Consider the following 21,917-nt stretch of genomic DNA (forward strand, 5'->3'; position numbering starts at 1 on the left):
TCACGATTATTCTCAATTTTGCAAATAGCTTGAGTTTGTGCCTCCACTATTGTGGTGGTGCACAAATTTAGTTCCAACACTACTCACAAAGCCTTTATTAGGAATATGAATATAAGTTCACACTGCAAACTTTCCGATTTCTATTTTAAAGAGACAAAGACTTCAACACAGTGTAACAAAATTTAGACTTATGAGACAAAGACCATAAAAGTGTAACAATATTCAAAGTCTTCACACACAAAGACCATATAAGTGTAAAAAAATTCAAAATCTTCACGGACAAAGACCATACAAGTGTAACAAAATACAAAGACCATGAAAGTGTAAAAAATCCAATTTCTATTTTAATATGGCATTTGGATCAAAAGTCGAAGATAACAAAAACAAATAGAGGATATGCAGAGTAATAATGCATCTCACTATAAGTTAAGGCCTAAGTTGCTTAAAAAAAGATATACACAAAAACCATGATGAAATTTTCAGCTTATTGTGACAAAGTATGCTTTCTAGCTTGCCTCATCTTGTCTCTTCAGCTAAATTCAGCACAAAAAATTGCTTTTGCTTCTGCCAATTCCACTGAAGCAAAAGCACTTCTCAAATGGAAAGCTAGGTTTCAAAGCCAAACCCAAAACAACTTGACCTCGTGGATGAATGCAAATGAAGCCCCATGCAACACTTGGACTGGTGTTTCATGCAACTCAGCTAGAAGTGTCAACAGATTAGACCTCATCAATTCTGGTATACAAGGTACTCTACTTGAATTTCCATTCATATCCTTGCCTAATCTTGCATATGTTGACCTCAGCTACAATAAACTTTTTGATCAAATCCCACCTGAGATCAGTTCCCTCACCAAACTCATCTATTTTGATGTATCCTACAATCAAATGTCTGGAAAAATCCCACCTAAAATCGGTCTTTTAACAAACCTTCAAGTCCTTCACCGGCTTAAACAATTTAGATTTCTCTATGAGCTAGCTCTAGACTTAAACAATTTAGAGGGTTCAATTCCAGCTTCTGTGGGTAATTTGAGCCAATTGACTTCTTTGTTTCTCTTTGGAAACCAACTTTCGGGTTCTATTCCTCCCGAAATAGGAAACCTTTCGAAATTGGGTGCTTTACATGTATGACAACTATTTATCAGGCCCAATCCCTCGGAGTTTCGGAAACTTGAAAAATCTAACCCGGATGTCCTTGCACAACAATACCCTTTCTGGTTCGATCCCAACTTCTTTGAGCAATTTGACAAACCTTGTTTCTCTCTCTCTCTACGGTAATAATCTTTCCGGCACTATTCCTGAAGTTGGAAACTTGAAATTTCTTGTGAGTCTAGACCTGACCAACAATCGGCTCAACGGAACCGTTCCCTCTTCATTCAGCAACTTGAGCAGCCTAGAAAACCTATATCTCCGTCGCAACCAGCTATCTAGATCAATCACCCAAGAGATGGAGAATCTAATGAAATTGACCATACTTGTCTTGGCTACTAACCGATTTTCTGGTTATTTGCCTCGAGATATTTGTAGAGGTGGACTCCTACAAAGGTTAACTGCACAAGAGAACGAATTTACAGGTCCAATCCCGAAAAGCTTGAAAGGTTGCAAGAGCTTAGTTAGAATCAATCTCCAACGGAACCAATTTACAAGCAATAATATATCTGAAGACTTTGGTGTCTATCCGAATCTTCAGTTTGTAGACCTAAGCTACAACAACTTATCTGGCGAAATCTCAGGCATTTGGGGACAGTGTCCAAATTTAACAACTCTACGGATTGCGGGCAACAACCTTACTGGGAGCATACCATCTGAGATTGTCAATGCAACTAAAATTCAAGAACTCGATTTTTCTTCGAATCATCTAGTTAGGGTGGTTCCCAAGGATTTGGGGAGATTGACTTCTATGGTGAATCTAAAGTTGAATGGCAATCAACTTTTTGGTTCTGTACCCTCAGAATTTGGAGCATTCACTCAACTCGAATATCTTGACTTGTCCACCAACAAGTTGAATGGCTCAATTCCAAGCATTTTTAGCGAATTGGTCCATTTAAACTACTTGGATTTGAGCAACAAAAAATTCAATCAAGAAATTCCATCTCAGTTGGGCAAGTTATTTCACCTGTCACAGTTAGATTTGAGTCACAACTCACTTGACGGCAAGATACCATTAGAAATTATCAATATGCAGAGCTTGGAGCAGCTGAATCTTTCCCACAATAATTTTTCCGGTCTCATTCTAGCAACGTTTGATGGAATGCAAGGCTTGTTGTACATAGACGTATCCTACAATCACTTGCAAGGTCCCATCCCTAACAACCAAGCATTTCAAGATGCTCACAGCTTTGAAGGGAACAAAGGATAGTGTGGAAATGTTGAAGGTCTAGAATCCTGCAATAAGCACGTCTCAAAAAGAAAAAACAACAAAAAACTCGTGTTTGCAATCGTTTTCCCTTTCTTGGGAGCAGTTTTACTTGCTTTCCTTGCAATTTTCTTCATCAAATCAAGAAGAAAGAAAGAGCGGGAAACAAAAAAGAGAGATATCCATGATGAAGTTTTTTCAATCTCTCTTTTTGATGGGAAAAAAATGTATTGGGAGATCATAAGAGCAACCAATGCTTTTGACTCCATATTTTGCATTGGGAAGGGAGGATCTGGAAGTGTCTACAAGGCAAAGCTACCATCAGGCAGCATGGTTGCAGTGAAGAAACTCCATCAAAAACTTGACGGCGTGGAGACATCGCAGGAGTTCCACAATGAAATAAGTGCACTAATCAATATACGACATCGAAACATTGTGAAATTTTGTGGCTTTTGCTCAAATTCATAGCACTCCTTTTTGGTCTATGAATATCTAGAAAAGGGTAGTCTGGCTTCAATTTTGAGCAAAGAAGACGAGGCAAAAGAATTGGATTGGAGTAGGAGGGTGACAATTGTAAAATGTGTATCTCACGCACTATCTTACCTGCATCATGATTGTGTACCACCAATTGTACACAGAGACATATCAAGCAGCCAGATTACGACTACGAGCCTTGTGTTTCAGACTTCGGCACTACTAAGCTTTTGAATCCAGACTCATCGAATTGGAGCTGCCTTGCAGGCACATACAGATATATAGCACCAGGTAAAGTAAAACAGTTAAAATATATAATATTGAATCTGGTGATATAAAGTTAAACATATGCTAATGGCTTGATTTCCCTTAATTTTTATCCAGAATTGGCTTACACAAGGAAGGTAACTGAGAAATGTGACGTTTATAGCTTCGGAGTCCTGGCACTGGAGGTCATCATGGGAAAGCGACTAGGCAATTTAATTTCGTCCATTTCGTCTCCATCCGATTGTGAAAACAAATTGCTGAAGGATGTATTGGACCAACGGCTTTCACCTCCTACATCTGAAGTTGAAGATGAACTGACAACCATTGCAAGGGTAGCAATTGCATGCAGGCACTCGCGACCGCAGTCGAGGCCAACAATGCACATGGTTTCTCAATCCTTATCATTTCAAACTGCAACTTCCACTAGAAGACCAAACATCACGCTTGAACAACTCATTAAGATTTAAATTGCGTTTGACATTGTTTGAGTTGGCACGGAAGTCAGATCTTCTTGTTTAAATATATCATATATGTAATCTATTATATTTGCAGGTAAATTGAGAATAAGAGAGGAGTGCTAGCTGGATTCGCTGAACAGCGAGTCCAACATATATTACTGCTTAAATGGTTAGACCAAAATATCCTATTTAGTATTTACTATAAATTGGTGCACGCACGTTGCTGCAGGATTAAACATTGTATGAAAGATTATGTTGAAAGATATAAAAAAAATTATTATTGAAAAAGTTATTTTTACATAAAAAATATTTGTTCGATACAATCTACATTTACATTAATAAAAGATGACAAAAGTTGTTGTCTAGAACACCAAAAATTTCTCATTGCCAAGAAAACAGCCTAGGCAAGGGAAAAAAAATTAATTATTAAGATACCTGCAATGAATTTTGACATGAACAGATTTATATTGTATAAAAATGTAAGGATACAGTTACTTCGTGGTTTTTTTTTTTTTTTTTGTGGAAAGGAATCTGGTTTTCTATCAATAATCCTACTAAATAATTGAGCAACAACTAATCTCATTCGTGACATAAACCTAAAGACTAAATAGTAGCATAATTAGCATTCCTATTTTTAAAATCTCATTCGTTACATAAACCTAAAGACTAATTAGTAGCATAATTAGCATTCCTATTTTTAAAACCAAATTCTGCGTAGGCAAACCATTAAAGTCAAGTTTGCTTGAAAAATCAGTAGGATACACTGTTTCAAGATTTTTATTTGAAGAATACAAAAAATCATAACATAAAAGCTACCTCTCAACCCATGCCAAAAAATTCCCAACCTAGATTATTCACAATTTTCACAGCAACGCTCTGATCAAAGCTTCTAAGGAACATAGCTAATAAGATGTCATAACTATCAAACTCATGGATGTAATAACTATAAAAATCATAGACGCAATAACTATCAAACTCATAGAAATATAAACACACATTCCATTACATTTCCAGTAAACTAAATACTCAAAAGTTCTTTTCGACATTGCATTGTAATCCCTTTGTAAACCAGAAAAGCAATAAACATATTTCCAAAAAAATACGTTAGACACACAAATAGATAATCAGGTAAAAATACTATCCATTGGTTTAACATATGTTTTCCACACCGCTGAGACTATGAATTATGGCTATTGTCCATTTCATGCAAAATCAAAGAAATAAGATCTGTTATTATAGAAAATCAATTATGTGGCAGACAATTAAAGACTGATTCAACCGAAGGCTGTTCCAGGTTGCTCGAGGATGACCTCCTAGTACTTACACTTCTAAGTGAGAGTTGACTTGGTTTCACAATTCCGACTCGTGCGTATTTTGGTATACCATTTTGCACAGCCCTAAGATCCTGTATTACAATTTGAATTTTGCTTACGCTTGCACGCACTACAATAGTAGTACAGTGATTAAAACCAAGACTCTGACTTATCACTTGCAGCCACATTTCCAATTGCCGCATCTCTTAGTTTTATTAATTTTTCTTTTATAATCAAACATAAATCACAGATATTTCAAAAACCAAAGAGAGAAAAGGAGAAATTAGAAAATCTTACTGAAAACCCCTACCAAACTAATGAATGCGATTCAAGAAACAAACCCCTGTTCGAGTGTGACCAATCAAATCCCGCCCTTGCATTGTTGTTTCCACACAGCACTCTGTACACAAAATCCCCAAAAAAATTAATACATAGTCCACACACAAATCAACCAACAAATAAAAATAATCATTTTTTCAATGACTTTCTCAAATGGGGAACAAACTGCTAATACCCTTCATGGCCAAAGCACAAAGAATAATTCATATATGTTTTCCAATTTTCAAATCACAAAGTGGAATATAAATCTTAAAACTTCTAAGGCAAAAGCAGATGCACTGTTTTTCGAAAGACTCCAAAAAAAAAAGAAAAAGAAAAGAAGGCAAGTACAAGCATAAATCTTGTGAAATAATTATGAATATTCTATAAATAATCATATGCAAATCATTACCCGATTAATCAAGAAAAATATCACAACATAAATCCATAGCCAAAAATTGAAAGACATATCATATTATCAGTTCAAGATTAAGAAAACACAAAATTCATAACAAAGCAAGCCAATAAACAAAACCCACGAAGAAAATCTCAAAATTCCAAAACCTCAAAAGGATTATGAAAACATAGCTCACCCAGAACTAAGAGCCCAGTGGAAGCTCCGTTTACACAAAAGCTATAACCAAAACCACAAACTTAAATTTGTCAGACCCAAAAAATTTCTACATACACAAATGTAAAATTTGGATTTTTACATTGTTGCTTTCGTTTTTAACAATGTTTCGGTTGCAAGTATATGGACGGTGGTCAAAATCTTGACTCTTAAATAATGAATTGCAATATCATACCTTAACTTATGAATTGCAACGTTAGCCATCTGTTAAATTTTCTATTAACTTGACTCTTAAATAATGACATGACAGGAGCAGGACTCACTCCTTAACCAATTAGAATAAAAAATTAGATAAATTACCTTAGCTATTGATCGAACAATAATATCATATCTTAATTTACGAATTTATTACGACCTATGTCAACTTTTCTGTTAATTTATCTATTAAATGCTAACATCACAGCTACAGAACGTACTCCTTATTGATATGGAGGCAAAATTTTAGGCAAGTGGACAAAAAAATAATAAAAAATTTGTATTATTTATAAATGTTTGAAACTAATTATAAATTCAGAATTAGGATATAAAAAAATAATACTAAAGAAATGGAAAAATGTATAAGAAAAGATGAAAACTGATAAAAACCAGAAAACAAAGAGGATAAAAGAGAGTAAAAGAAAGAAGCAGTAGGGCTAGGTCTCATGCAGCCGCCCACACCCAGCCAATAAATTTGGACGTTTCCCTCCTCATTACCCGGCTCGCTCACTGGCAGAAGTCCACCTTCCTTCCCAAACTCCGAAGCAAGCAAAACAACTCACGCAAAAACCCTGAACCCACCGCCTCCCTCCCAACCATTTTTCTCTCTCTAGGCGGCGCCCCCACCCTCAGCGCCCACTACAGCCACCGTAATGTCGGCCTCAATCTTCGAAGACGGCTTCTCTTCCGATCGGCTCTTCAACCAGGGCTACTCCTACACATACGATGACGTCATCTTCCTCCCTCACTACATCGACTTACCCGCCGACTCCGTCCATCTAGCCTCCAACCTCAGCCGCCGCGTCCCTCTCTCGATTCCCTGCGTCTCGTCCCCGATGGATACTGTCACTGAGTCCCACATGGCCATTTCGATGGCCGCACTCGGCGGCGTAGGCATCATCCACTCCAACTTGACGTCGTCCGAGCAAGCCCACATGGTCCGGTCCGTCAAGTCCCGCCGGGTCCCGCTTCTTCCGAACCCCGTCTTCAAATCCCCAAGCGATCGAATCCAATCTGACGACGTTTTCGACGCTTCGAATCCCTATGTCCTGGTTACTGGGAGTGGCAGCCCCAATTCGAAGCTTTTGGGGTACGTGGCGGTCAAGGATTGGGTGAAATTGGGGGACAAGGAGGTGAAGATTTCCGATTACATGGTGAACTGTACGGACTTCACGGTGCCGTGGAGTTACGATTTGGGGGGCGATTGGGGAGTACATGGAGGAGAAAAAGCTAGATGTGGTTGCGACTGTGAGGGACAATGAAGTTGTGGATGTGGTGGCGAAGGAGGAGGTGGAGAGGATCAAAGGGTACCCCAAGTTGGGGGTTGAGACGGTGGGCCTGGACGGGAAGTGGCGGGTCGGGGCGGCGATCGGCACAAGGGAGTCGGATAAGTAGAGATTGGAGGAGTTGGTGAAGGCAGGGTTGGATGTAGTGGTGTTGGATAGCTCTCAGGGGAACTCCATTTATCAGATTGAGATGATAAAGTATGTGAAGAAAATGTACTAGAGTTTGGATGTAGTTGGCGGGAATGTGGTGACGGTGAGTCAGGCGCAGAATTTGATTCAGGCTGGTGTTGACGGGTTGAGGGTTGGAATGGGGTCTGGCTTAATTTGTACCACTCAAGAGGTTTCGCTGTCGGTCGCGGGCAGGTATAAAGATGCCTTCTTTTTGTTAGTTGTTGCTTTTGTGATTGATGCTTTAGTTTGTGTTCTCATTGTTGGCGGCTAATTTAAGGATTTGTAGAACCTGGAGGTGTTGAAAGTTATGGTATTTGTAGTGCTCGGTTTAATTTCTTGAATTCTTTGTGGATGAAAAATATTTGATTAAGGATTTGTTAATCAATGACATTGTGCCTAACAATCATTGTTTTGATGGGTGTTTTACTATTTAGTTATTAGTCCGAATGTAGAAAACAAAGGTTCGACTTTAGCTTCTGGCAGTGACAACCCTTTGATGGACTAAAACAGTGTAGTTTGTGGCATGAAAAGTATATAATCACATTTTGGAGCTTTTTGAAGACTTTGTTTGACGTTTTGTTCTACAGGTTGCTGAATGCTATACCATTTTATGACCAAAGTTGTCTTGGTTTTGGTGATATGTTTCAGGCAACTGCTGTTTACAAGGTTGCGTCTCTTCCTTCACAAAGTGGTGTGCCTGTGATTGCTGACGGTGGAATTTCCAATTCTGGACACATTGTCAAGGCTTTGGTCCTTGGGGCTTCTACTGTCATGATGGGAAGCTTCTTAGCTGGAAGCACTGAGGCTCCCGGGGTTTTTGTGTATCAGATATGTCTGGGACTTACTCATGTTTTTATTGCTGGAACAGGTATACTGCTCATACCATCAGATATTAAATCTACTTGAACATTTCTTCTCGTTTGTATGAGTGTTTACTACATATGTCTTTTCTAGTTCTTTGACAACTTTTTGAGCGGTTTTAGGAGTTTATTAGGCAGATTTATGAATACTGAATTGCAGATGTGATTGGTAAAGAAACTTACCAATAAGATATGTGTTTCTAAGTTTGTTATACATCCTGAGTTATTTCTCATCCTTTCTGGATTGCATCAATACCATTCGACAGATCAGTCATTGATGTGTCATGGTTTGCCATCAAAATTTAATGCTTATACATCATTAGGAGTGCCATTGGTATGTTTGAAGCCCACATACAGTAAGGGGTTAACCCAAGTGGTGAGAGTAAGTGGCAAAATGGGTTAGGATTAGGCTAAATAAGGGTCCAGTTCCCTGAAATTGTGATCGGGTTTTTCATGGATGCATGGCAAAGCTAACTTATGCGGAACTGTTTTGGACATAGGATTTCATTTCTGTGTCTTTCCCTTTTTCTATTTTCTTATGGTAATTAGCTTATTAACCAATTTGAACAGAGGGTCTTTGCTAATCTAACCTACGACCCAAATGATGTATCTTGCTTTATTTCTGAACTAAAAGCAAAAGTTGTCTATATAAATTGTACAAGATTTTCAGTATACTTGTCATTTATAAGCAACATGCTGTTTGTTATTTCTTTGTCATTGTTAATTAGATTTCTGTTTGCTTAACCTCTATTAAAGAAACTGTTTGATATAAGTGATTTCATGTTTTTTATTAGAATGGTTGCCGAGTCAAAAAATATTGAGGCATGGGATCTCTTGAAGCAATGACATATGGGAGTGATCAGAGGTACTTGGGTGATAGCTAAGCTGAAAATTGCACGGGGGTAGTTGGGGCGGTTGCAGACAAAGGTTCTGCTTTGAAGTTCATACCATACACAATGGAAGCTTTGAAACAAGGTTTCCAAGATCTTGGGGCTTCTTCATTGCAGTCCGCTCATGACCTCTTAAAATCAAGCGTTTTAAGGCTACAGGTAAGTAGACCATTTTGCAGACGTCGTTGTATACTCATAACATCGTTATTAAGGATGTCATTTTAGTTTTTATGCTTTAAATGAGAATTGATATTGTGGCCAATGTTTCTTTCAATAACTTACTTCTTACTCTTTCGTAGTCTGTTCCATACCATGTTGTATTCTTGTTCAACAATCTTAGGTTAAACTACCGAAAGGAGTGGGGAAGCAACCTATTAATCTAGAGTGTTGCCATTCTGTGTCACTCATATTCAGACACTTACTTACTTACAGAAAAGAAACCTGTAACAAACCCCGCTTACTTGTTAGATAGTTTTCCATCCCCATATTACCTCAAGTAAAAGCGCACTCCAAGATTACCTTGTTATTGCTCAAGGAATCTGAGATGTAATGATGGTCGTATCAAGAACTAATATGGTTTCTCAATCAGTTGACAATGTATTTTACTATGCAGGTAAGAACAGGAGCAGCACAGTAGAAGGTGACGTTCATGGTCTGGTTTCTTACGAGAAGAAATCGTTTTGATGGTTATATCTTTTCAGCTTTTCTCATTCCTGCTGGTGACTGCTGTCTTGGGGAATTGCGAACTCTTCCGTGTTCCGTATTGCATCTGATATCGCCAGTTTAGATTTTAGCATGAGTAACAAGGGCGAGCCTGTCAAACTGCTACTGGGTCTTTCTGAGCAGCGAAAGTTTTGGTCTCAAACGGTTCTCTGGCATTTTGTTGGTTGCTATGAGAGCTTCCATCTGCCTGGGGTTGTGTTTGTTACTAGTTTTCATTGGGAATTATTATTAAATAATGCGGTTTCAATTGTTTACCACATAGTTTTGGTTTTTTTTTTTTTTTTTTTTTTTTTTTTTTTTTTTTTAATATAAGTTTGTAGGCACATGACCAAAAAGAAAAGGGAGAGAGAAGGAAAGATAGCCGCTGAATCTTTTGATGTTACAACCAGGGTTGGAATAAAATACCAAACCTATCGAAACCGAACTGAACCGAATGGACAATACCAAAAATTTGGTACTGAAGCTGAACTGAAATCGAAAAATTCGGTAAGAGATTTGGCTTGAAATATGGATTAGTTCAATAAGACCAGACCGAACCTATATATATTGTTTTAATTTGTAATATTAATTTTTTATAGTCATCGGATTTATCTCAACCGGTCACTCAAAACCAACCTTTTTCTCTCGACCACATCGCACTCAGATCACTCTCTCTCGACTCTTCCTCCCAACTTTGAACCTCGGCTCCCCGAGCTCTCCTCCTCCCCTAACTCCGGCCACCCACGCCACATCACAATGACCTCCACAACTATCTCTCCCTTTTGAAAATCCTCTCTTTGTCTCTTGGTTTTTTTTCTCTCTAGACTCTCCTCTTTAGTTCGTCTTCTCTTCTTCCTTACCCCAGTAACCCAATTTTTGTCTCTCTCGACTCAGCCCACTTGAGCCCAAACCACCTGATCTCAACTCTGGCCCCACACACCCTGTCTCTCGACCTCTCTTTGTGTTTCACCTCCGCCGACTCTCTCTCTTTCTCTCGGTCGATCTCAACTCCAACACATCACACCCACAACACCACTTGTCTCTCTCTCGACTCGTCTTCGACTCTCTCTCTCTCTCGATCAAGTCTCGCTCAATGTAAGAAATTTTCCCTTTAATTCGTCGTATTTAAATTAGGATTTCGATTTGGGATTTTGAAATGGGGATTAGAGTTCCTTTTTGGGTTTCGAATTTTGATTTGAGATTAGAAGATTGTTGAGATCAGACCTTTAGTGTAATGGTTGAGGGGATTATTGAGATTAGGGATTGTTGAGGTCTGTACTGTAATGGTGTACTAATGCAATTGCAGCAATTTGTTTCCTTTCTATAGAAATTTTTGAATTGATGTGATCGTAGTAAGATACAAAAATTTTCATTAAATTGATGTAATTCTAATAATCACAATGACTTTTGCTCAGGAAATGTAGAGTAATAGAGCACATGAGCATAGGCCCATAGCTTAACATTTGGGGTTGAAAAAGTTTGGGCAAAATTGGGTTTTGTTGGTCTTGAAATTAGAAGCCCAAAAAAATTGACCTGAAGGCCCATTCTCGAGTCCGAACCGAAAAGCCGAAACTATTTCGATATTACCGAATTTCGAGAAAACCGAAATATTGGTTTGGTTTTGGTTTTTTGCCCTCTTTTTCTGAACAATTTTAGTTCAGTTTTTGAATAGACCATTTATGTTCGCTATCCTAAACCAAACCACCCCTAAATACAAGTGTATATTTGCACTGCTGTTTTCTCTTTGTTGATTTGATTTATTAAATATATAAAAGACTATAAAAAAAGGAGTACGTGGAAGATAAAAGTTAATGAGGAAATCACCTCTTAATCATTAGTCTACCACGCTTGCAAGTGTATTCTCTATAAGTGACAAATGCGCAACTTAGAATTAGCACTTGATGTTAATCTTTGAACTTTCTTAGTTAGGAGAAGTCTTTTCGAGGATCAGATATTTAAGCGGTACTCCATGTGTTATAAAATAAGGACACAAAAAAATATATCATTTGCCTCACTTGTATTATGGCATGCAGAGTATTGCTTAAATATCCTATACTTAAATAATGATAATGCTAGAAAGACCAAATTTTAAAACCCAATTTGCAAATCAAATGATGTCACTAATAGAAAATAAGCACGTTAATCAACACTTAAGTAAAAATCGCCGTGATATTCTGATTCACTGGTAAGTGAAAGGTTTTAGATTTGATTCTCGCCAAAAACAAATTTGAATCACATTATTGCTAGTTCCTTGTGAAACTTAGTCCACTTCTCACCCCTTTAGTATTAGTCCACTTCCCACCTCCTTAGTATAGATAATATCATTTGTAAAAAAACATTTAAGTAATAATCCAATTAACAACCAAATACTGTCCATCACAAAATTATGTGGTGCAAGTGCAAGTCGTTTGGACATAAATTTGAGTGGGACGTTTATGGATAAAACCTAAGTTTTTGGTCCAAATTATTTCCATAGGATGTATTTATGAGGTGGGAAAAATAGGAATTTGGGTTTGTGTGTATATTTGGATCTTGCATCCACGCCGAATGGATAAGAAATGCAAGTGGGCTGAGGGGGACAACAAGTTGTAACAGCGCATGAAGGGGGTGTGGTAGGTCCGCTGCTCAGAAGAAACAGAATAGAAAGATTCGGTGCGGGTGGGCTCATAGCAAGCCCAGTTTCTACGGCTGAGATGCGTTAGCCGTTGTCATTCATTGATTGTCACACCTCCTGGATTATGATCCAATGATGCGCACCTAGCTGCATCTTTTTTTAATCCAATGACTCAATTCAATTTAATCAATTTTAAAGGTAATAAAAAAGATCTAACGGCTCGAATTTAAATCCAGCAGTCAAAATCATATTACTAATTAATCCAAATTAGATCCAACACCTCTCCAAAACTCTATAAATACCAGTTCATTTTTCACCTATTCATAAAAAAACTCAAAATTATAAACAATTTTTTACATCAAAATGTTCATATAAAAAAGAAAAAGATTATACAAAAATTAATTCCTAAATTGCTAGCAAAAAATAAATTTGAAAGAAATATAAAAATTTAACAAATTATAAAGTGGAGCATGGAAAACTCATAAAATGACGGGATAAAACCCTTGACATGGCCAATTCTAGGTCAATAACTAAGGCGTTCCATCTATCTTGAATGCTAGTGTTCCATTACTAAGGCGTTCCACCCTATTCTACTAACCCTCGCATCCCTTTTGGACAGCTACTCGGACATCTTCGATCCTTATGTATAAACCGAACATTCCGAAAAATGGTTTTTCACACAAATAATAGGCATTTTGAGTTTGTGGTCATTCCTTTTCGACTTTGTAATTCACCTTCAATGTTCCAGGCACTAATGAACTCCATCTTCAAGCCATTTTTACGTAAGTTTGTATTGGTTTTTTTCGATGATGTACGCATTAGCTTGGATTAACATACTCACCTGAATCATTTATCCACGAATTGCAGTGTCAAAAACAAAAAAATACTGAAGCAAAAGAAAGGATCTCAAATCTAAGAGACATACATACCTTGGATGTTATGAGTTTCATATGCAATGTTAAGGCCGACCTTGATTCTTTCTGGAAAAAAAAAATGCAAAAAACGATCTGCAAGAGAATAACAAAGAAATTTCAAAATCAACGGGACTCAACACAACAATCTCAAGCATAAGTCTTCACCGCGTTCAGATCTCATCTTATTGAAGTGTTTCAATGTGCTGTCCGAAAATGAAATTGCAGGTGCAAGCCCCTTGGTTTTTGGCACCACTGAAACATAGACAAATCTCAGTACCACTGGATTATGAACCAAATGTAAAAATCGGTGGGAAAGAAAATGAACCTGTTTTATCGCAGGACTCAACTCAACAATCTCAAACTGCTGCTCCTCCGCTTCACAGACGCGAAGAAGCCCTCCAAAGAGACCCAAATCCCAGACTCAGAGAGAGACAAATATTTGGAAATTTTTTATACAACTCTCTCACAAAAAGACAACAACGTTTTGGGATGACGATTCTCACAAAAAGAGAACATCGTTCGACAGCGAGAGAGCACAAAGCAAAACGAAAACGAAAACGAAATTTTTGAACTTGTCAAATTAAAAAGCTACGGTTCAACAATCTGAACTTCACTTATACCGAACATTTTGGAATAATACTTACCTTCTAATGCAGGGAAGGGAGAGAATAATCCATACAAAGTCCTACTTATTTCCAACTCCAACGCTAACCCTTCTGCATCACCGTTGTAAAAAAAACGTATTATAGTTTGATCAAATACTGCTATGCAGTAGTGTAGCTATACGAAACAGAGATTTTTATCACTTCTAATTTGCAAAACTTTTGCTTACATTCAGTTCGAAAAAGCTTTATTATATCATACATAGAATTTTGCAGAAGTTGTCAAATAATTACCATCTAAACATTGAGAATAACCCACATCCACATCGCACAAAATTTTATAGAAAAAAGGACAAAGAGATGAGTGACCAAACCAATATGATGCAATCAAATCCCCTTGTAGGCTGCTGAGAGATAAATAAATGGCGTTGCCAGAAAGATTAAATGCATTCTTCAAACTATATAGTGGTTGTTTGGGTGGAAGACGGTCTGAATGGACTAATTTTCAATCAAACGGATTTATAAATGAAAGAACAGAGTTCAAATAACGAAATGCAACATGGTAAAATTCAAGATCACGATTCAGAGGATTTGAACTATATTGTGTTGAAAACTCACCAAAGAGCGACGGTTCCAGGGTGGTAATGGTTAGGGTTCTTGACTCCTCTAGCTGTGGGTGCAGATTTTATTGTAGCCTATACAAAATTAAAACAATTAGCAACTTAGATCCAATAATCTGATTGTTTCTAGGGAAAATTCGCTTGCAATTATTAAATCTAATTTTATAGACATTAGAAACCCAAACGAAACGCACCTTGGTGGCAAGTACGTTCCCTTTCTGCAATTATTTTCCTGGAAAAAAAAAATCACATGCATATTTGTACACATAAAAGGTTGCAATGAAAAATACGAACAAATTATCTGCTGACGAAACAGAAAAAAATTAAATACTTCACTTAAAAGGAAAGTTAACTCCAGCGACAGAATGAAAATCTATATGTTCAACATGAAATATAGTTCAATGAATTAGAGACTTAAGACCTATTAAAGTTGCTATTCTTCGAAACACAGCAGCATAATCATTCAAGTTGACGCATATTTCAATCAAACTGATGTATATTTCAATCAAGCCTCATTAAAAATAGAAAATACAGCAGCACAAAGCATAACAAAAGCTTGGAAATGGAAATGGAACCTGCAATTAGGTTTCTTTGAGAAGAAAAAAATGGTAGAACAGAACCCAGAATCACAAAGACAGAGACAGAGTGGAGTGAGTCGGAGGATACAGCAAGACCGGACCTTTCTACCAGGGAAAACGAGACTGCCGATGAACTAAACCACCTAAAAATATCTATGACAACTTTAAAGAAGGAAAAAAAAATATCTATGACAATTTGAAGAAAGCAGATGGTAAATCAAACAGTAAACAATGAATTAAAAACAATAAACTCATCCATACCTCTAGCTCCCATCTCTCTCCAATCTGTCAGTCCCTCAAAGTCACCCAGACCTCCCTCAGTCACCCTTTCCTGATCGGCCAACCCCACAAACTGCACACAACCATGCCTTCCCCCTTATTCTCTCTTTCTCTCTCTCTCTCTCTAAAATCAAAGGAAACCCCATAAGTCATGGCAGAGGACCTAGATAAATCTCTCTGTCACTGAGTCGAAAGCCCTAGCACCCATCTCCCTCCAATATGTCAGTCTCCCCGAGTCAAAATTGGCGGCCCTCACTCTCTCTCCATTCTGTCAGCTCTCATCTCTCGCTAATCCGTATGTGACTCCTCTCTGTGGTTGATCGTGCGCCCAAACCCCATTCCCATCCACCCAATACAATTCCAACCAAGCAAATAAAACCCCATCCGGAGCCCAAACCCACAAAGCCCATTTTTTAAAAGAATGGCATGCTCGTAAAAAAAATGAAATTCAGACCCAAACACTATTCATTTCTACAGTGCCAATTCCAATGCTTTCTTTAGACTAAAGTAGTAATTTAGGGTAAATTACACTTTACTACCTCAGGTTTGAGGTCAATTTCAATTCCTTACAATATTTTTAAAACATTTCACTTTCATACCTCAAGTACTATTTTATTTCAATATAATACATCTGTTAAATTTTCTATCCATTGGTCCGTTAAGAGCTGATGTGGCTGCTATGCCACATGGCTGCCAAATTTGTGCCATGTGGCAAAAAAAATATTTTTTATACATTAAACAATAATAAATTAAAGAATAGTTTATTAAAAAAAAACAAAAACAAAAACGCAGAAACCCATCCCTTCCCCGCAACCCCCCACTGCTCTCCTCCACTCTGTTCACCTCCCCCAACCGATCCATGCTGTCGACTTCCCTCTCTTCAAACCTTGCGCCCCCAAATCCCTAAAACCCTCAAAAAACCCTATTCCTGCAACAACTGTCGCACCCTCCGCCCCTAACCTCCAAATCGAAATATCCATAAAACCTAACCCCAACTCCGCCGCCACATTCAACCCGAAATCCTAGCAAGCCGAGACGTGCAGGGCATCGGATCCCACAGAAGAACTCACACCCGACGCCCAGAAGAACTCAGACCAAAATCAAGATATTGGCCGGCCACAACATCGAGCCAACGCCGTGGCACTTCTTCTTGCCAAAAACCTTCACATAGCCTGCTGCTATAAAAACAACGAAGTCCCTAAATGACCTCGTCCTCCGTCGTCCCACTCGAAAGCCCCAAAATGCCCCGAGTTCTTCTGTTAGATCCACCACGATCTAGAGCCTTGGGCCCGAACCTGGATTTCCGTCGCCCATTTACAGACCACCAAGCAATACGCGGCGTATCACGTGGTGATTGTTGACGGGAGGTTGTATGTGGATTTGTACTGGGCTTGCGTGCAGAGCCACGCTATGTTCATCATTTGGGATTTTCTACAGCACATTGACAAGTATCCAAAAAAACTCACACCTAAATCCCGACGCCCGAGACCCAGAAGAACTCACACCCATATCCCATAAAAGAAGTCACGCCTGACCCCACCGTTTGCGTTGCTCTGTCAGAGGTGCGCATGTGCGCTAGATTAACCAAGGCGACGAAAGATGGGTTTTTGGAGATCATTCGAGCTGATGCGACGAGGCTAGTAAGGTTGAGGCACCCCGGGGTGGTGCATATGGTGCAGGCTCTGGATGAGAGCAAGAATGCCATGGCAATGGTGACTGCCATATCTGTCCATAGCGTGCAGGCGTTCGCGACGGAGGCGGAATTGCCGGTTTTGGAGCACCAGGTGAGGGGTGCGCACGATAAAGGGTAGGGTGGGGGGTTGCGGGGAAAGGGAAATGATAGGTTTCTGGGGGCTTTTGTTTTTTGTTTTTTTTTTTTTTTCTTAAATTAATATATTTAGAAGATTTAGAGTTTTTAAAAAAATTAAAAAATTGTTTTTTTTTTTTGCACATATTTCGCAGCCACGTGGTGTCCACGTCAGCACTTAACGGATCAATGGATGGAAAATGTAACAAATGTATTATTTTGAAATAAAATAGTACTTAAGGTATGAAAGTGAAATGTTTTGAAAATGTTGTAAGGAATTGAAAGAGACTCCAAACTTGATGTATGAAAGTGTAATTTACCCTATAATTTACAGCTGAAATTTTTTTTTGACAAAATTGAGTTCAAATTGGGTTTTTTTGGGCTTAAAATCAAAAGCCCAAAACATTTGGTCTGAAGGCCCATTACCGAAATCAAAATATTAGTTCGGTTTTGCTTTTCCAACCTCTTTCACAAACAATTTTGGTTCGGTTTTGGGACCGACCATTTCTATTCGCTATCAGTTTCAACCACCCCTAATTACAACAAGGATTGTTTTTCCACTGTTGTTTTCTCTTTATTAATCTTTGATTTATTAAATATAGAAAAGAGGAGCATATGGGTGATAAAAAGTTAATGCAGAAATCACACCTAAATAATTGATCTACCTTGCTTGCAAGTGTATTATCTATACATGAGAGAGGCACAACTCAGAATTAATACATAATATTAATCTTTGAACTTTCAAAGTAATGAGAAATTTTTTCGAGTATCCGATATTCAAGCAAGTACTTTACATGTTATAAAATAAGTGAAGGGACATAAAAAATATATTATTTTCTCTTCTCGTATTATGACATGCAGAATATTGCTTGAATACCCATACATACACAAAACTTTCTTGAGTAGGACATTCCTCACATCCTCACAAATAATGTGAGGAGCGTGCATTAGTAATGAGTTAGTCGGGGGTTTGGAAGATTCAAAGTATGGTATTGACATGCTTCTATTTTCCGGTCCAATCTGCAAACTTTAGTTTTATTTTCTTCCATGCTTAGTTCCATATTGGACATTTCGACATTGAAAACTTCGACCATAATAACAAGAAGAAATTTCCATAAATTCATCAATACGTGACTTTAACAGTTATGTTTGAAATTATGTGCTGCAAGTGCAAGTCGTTTGGACTTTGGACATAAATTTGAGTGGGGGTGTCTATGGATGACTTAATGGGCATGCAAGAACCTTGAATCAAAGTTTGAATTTCTTCAATACGATTCATATTTTTATGAAAATATCCGTAAAATTAGAGAAAGATATGGAAATGAGAGTGAATATATCGGAGAAACTCTTGAATTTCAGCTATAATCGACAGATTTTATCGATATTTCTCGCATAATGGTTAAATATCAAAGAAACTCTTATATTTCCTTTAAACCAATGTTTGACATTCCTTAAAGCTTTGTTTCAAATTTTCATCATTTCCATCGAAAACAACCGATATCAATATCGTTCTCAATATATATATCGATATTTCCACAAATTTGCATATTAATATCTTTACCTATTTCCTTAACTAAAAGTAACATGCAATAATTGGTTCCATGTCAAATTAGTATTAATAAAAATTGGCCAGATAAAATGTATTTAGATATCTGGTGTTGGTTCCAATATATATATTCATGATAAAAGTCGCATACTATCTGTGTTTAAAAAAAAATGGAATTAAATAGTTTTAATTGAATGAAAAATAAAATAAAAAGGGTAAAAAGTAGGAAATGGGAGAGAAAAGTGGAAGAGTAAAACTATGGTCACATATGAGTAAGGGAAGAAAAACAACAAATTTTTTCTTTGCAAATTTATATTTCAGCTCATGATTTTATTTGTGATATTTGTATTGAATTGTAAATAAAGAACCAAATTGTTTTTTTCACTCTTTTTTAGTTGACAAAGAAAATTTTGTTAATAGGTAGTCTAGATTATGAAATAATGCAGTTTCAATCGTTTACCACATTTTTTTTGTTCTCTTTTTATAATATGGATTTGTACCTTTACATGACCAAAAAGAAAAGAGAGAAGCAAAGACAGCCGCTAAATATTTGATGTCACAAGAAGGAGATTGATTTATTAAATATATAAAAGACTAAAAAATGGAGGAGTATGGAAGAGAAAAAGTGAATGCGAAAATCACCTCTTAATAATTAATCCACCAAGCTTGTGAGTGTATACTATATAAGAGAGAAATTAATTCACCAAGCTTGTAAGTGTATACTCTATAAGAGAAAGATGACGACTCGAAATTAGTACATGATATTAATCTTTGAACTTTGTAAGTAGGAAGAATTTTTTTTTTTCAAGTATCCAGCATTCAAGCGGAGTGTTATAAAATAAATAAAGGGGGACGAAAATTATATCATTTTCTTTACTTGAATTCCAATGAGTTGGGGTTTGGAAGATTCAAAGTATGACATTAACCGGCTCCTATTTTCTGGTCCAATCATACTTCTATTTTCTTCCATGCTTAATTACATGATATAGCAGACATTGACATAGTGATCACTTTGGAGGACTTTGAAAACCTCATACATAATAACAAGAAGAAATTTCGTTTTGCATAATTTCATCAACATTTGATTTTGATTTATTATCTTGAAATTATGTGCAGGTCATTTGGACATAAATTTGAGTGGGTCATTTATGGAGGACTTAATGGGCATGCAAAAACCTCAACCTAGCATGCAATACTAACTCGTAAATAACTAACCATTTATATCACTACACGTATTAATTATGATCAAAAAAATAAAATTAAATATATCTGGATCGGTTCGGTTAACCACATCCTAAGAATTTTGAGAAAAAATTGCCAAATTGATTAAGGTCGGTATGATTCTGTTTAACCATAAAAAATTTAAAAAAAAAAAAACAAAAAAAAAAGTGAAAACCAATCCAAACCAAGCCGCCGTGCGGTTTGGACAGTTCACTCGATTTTATTTTTAAATGGCCAGCCCTAGATAGAACCATTCAAATTAGAACTTTACATACGTTTGGTTCTTCAAAGAAGAGAGAAGGAAGGGTACAGAGAGAGAATAATATTATAAATGAAATATTATTTATTTTTAATTAAAAATAACAGCGGGACCTGCAATTAGCATTAACTTTTAAAGCATTATTACGTGGAGGGAAAGTCGTTTTAAACTCGCTTTTTTAGGGATGGGGATCCTTTTTATGGAGATCCTAAGGATCTTCATCTTTTAATTCATTTGTCGTACTTGAAGGGGGAGTGGCGACCGCGCTGGTCAAATTAGGAATTTGAGTTTGGGTGCGTATTTGGATCTTGCATTCACAACCAATGGATAAGAAATGCAAGTGGGACGAGGGGGACAAGAAGTTGCAGCAGCACGTAAAGGGGGAGTGACAACCCCGCTGGTCAGAAGAAACTGAATAGAAAGATTAAGTGCGGGCGGACTCACAGGAAGCCCAGCTTCTACGGCTGAGTTGCGGGAGCCATTGTCATTCATTAGATGTCACATCTCTTGGATTATGATCCAGTGATGCTCGTCCAGCTACATTCTTTTTAAATCCAACCGCTAAATCTAATTTAATAATTTTTAATGATAATAAAAAAAAATCTAACGGCTTAAATTTAAATTTAACAGTTAAAATAATATTATTAATTAATCCAAATCAGATTCAACATCAAAACTACTCCAAAAAAAAAAAAAAAAAAAAACAAACAAAGGTTATACAAAAAACTAATTCCAAAATTGCTAGCAAAACAAAAAAAAAAAAAAAAAAAAAAAAATCAAAGAAATACAAAAGTTTAACAAATTAGAAAGTTGAGCATAAAAAACTCACAAAATGGTAATGGACAAAACCCCTGACCAAGTCAAGGTCTAGGTCAATAACAACTTGTACAAAAAAAAAAAAAAAAAAATTGTAAAACACGTTGAGACATTGCATTATAATATATAAAGTAGTTATGGGAACGAAGGAACCAAACTTGTATGATTGTATCTCGAGCTGATACAATATGGTTCACAAGGCCAACGTTGTTTGCATGATTTCCATCATTCTATTGATATTGTTCTCCTCCAAACTAGTCTTTGCCAATGTTTCTGAAAATCCAAAGCACAGTTACTCTCTCTCTCTCTCTCTCTCTCAGTGATGTATACATTAAATCATTATTTAACATATATATGTTCGGTAACTAATGATGCAGTTCCTGATCTTGCCATTGCAGATGATGCAGAGAAGATCATCAATAGGTCGCGTCTGCAAATGGAGATTATTCAGGAAATGAAAATAGACGTAATAGTTCCAAAACGTCCGTCAACAAGTTAAAAAAAACGCTAGGCGTTAGTCGGGCGGCGGGCTGGGATCTAACGCCTAGGCGGTTAGGCGGTGCCTAGGCAAATTTAAGTAAATTTATTATATTTCATGTAAATAAGTGTCTATTTATACTTAAAATATATATAAACTACAAAATAGAATAACATATATATTATGAAGTATTGAAACATAATGATATGCAACAAGTCTCTTACAATTTATTGAAAAAATAATATGCAAAATGAAATTTATAT

At 36.9% G+C, this 21,917-nt stretch overlaps 1 long non-coding RNA gene and 2 pseudogenes across 6 annotated transcripts; 2 read left to right on the plus strand and 1 right to left on the minus strand.

The window, feature by feature from the left end:
- The first annotated feature begins 438 nt into the window (after positions 1–438).
- On the plus strand, positions 439–3,735 carry LOC137729867 (uncharacterized; annotated as a pseudogene).
- A 2,782-nt stretch (positions 3,736–6,517) lies between these two features.
- Positions 6,518–10,158, plus strand: LOC137747905 (inosine-5'-monophosphate dehydrogenase 2-like; annotated as a pseudogene). The gene is made up of 4 exons (XR_015951919.1): positions 6,518–7,660; positions 8,117–8,336; positions 9,123–9,377; positions 9,832–10,158. The product of XR_015951919.1 is annotated as an inosine-5'-monophosphate dehydrogenase 2-like (transcript).
- Positions 10,159–12,821: 2,663 nt separating this feature from the next.
- On the minus strand, positions 12,822–15,894 carry LOC148693777 (uncharacterized). Of its 5 annotated transcripts, none has more exons than XR_015951924.1 (7): positions 15,510–15,894; positions 15,246–15,410; positions 14,865–14,902; positions 14,669–14,745; positions 13,774–14,164; positions 13,464–13,700; positions 12,822–13,375 (listed from the first exon to the last, which is right to left on the minus strand). It is a non-coding gene; the product is annotated as an uncharacterized LOC148693777 (long non-coding RNA). The 5 variants fall into 5 exon arrangements; XR_015951922.1 differs by having other exon boundaries at positions 15,246–15,401; positions 15,510–15,893; XR_015951921.1 differs by having other exon boundaries at positions 15,246–15,391; positions 15,510–15,891.
- Positions 15,895–21,917: the final 6,023 nt, after the last annotated feature.

Source organism: Pyrus communis, chromosome 10 (genome assembly GCF_041283825.1).
Source record: "Pyrus communis isolate YQ-2024b chromosome 10, ASM4128382v1, whole genome shotgun sequence".
In the NCBI taxonomy this organism is placed as follows: Eukaryota; Viridiplantae; Streptophyta; class Magnoliopsida; order Rosales; family Rosaceae; genus Pyrus; species Pyrus communis.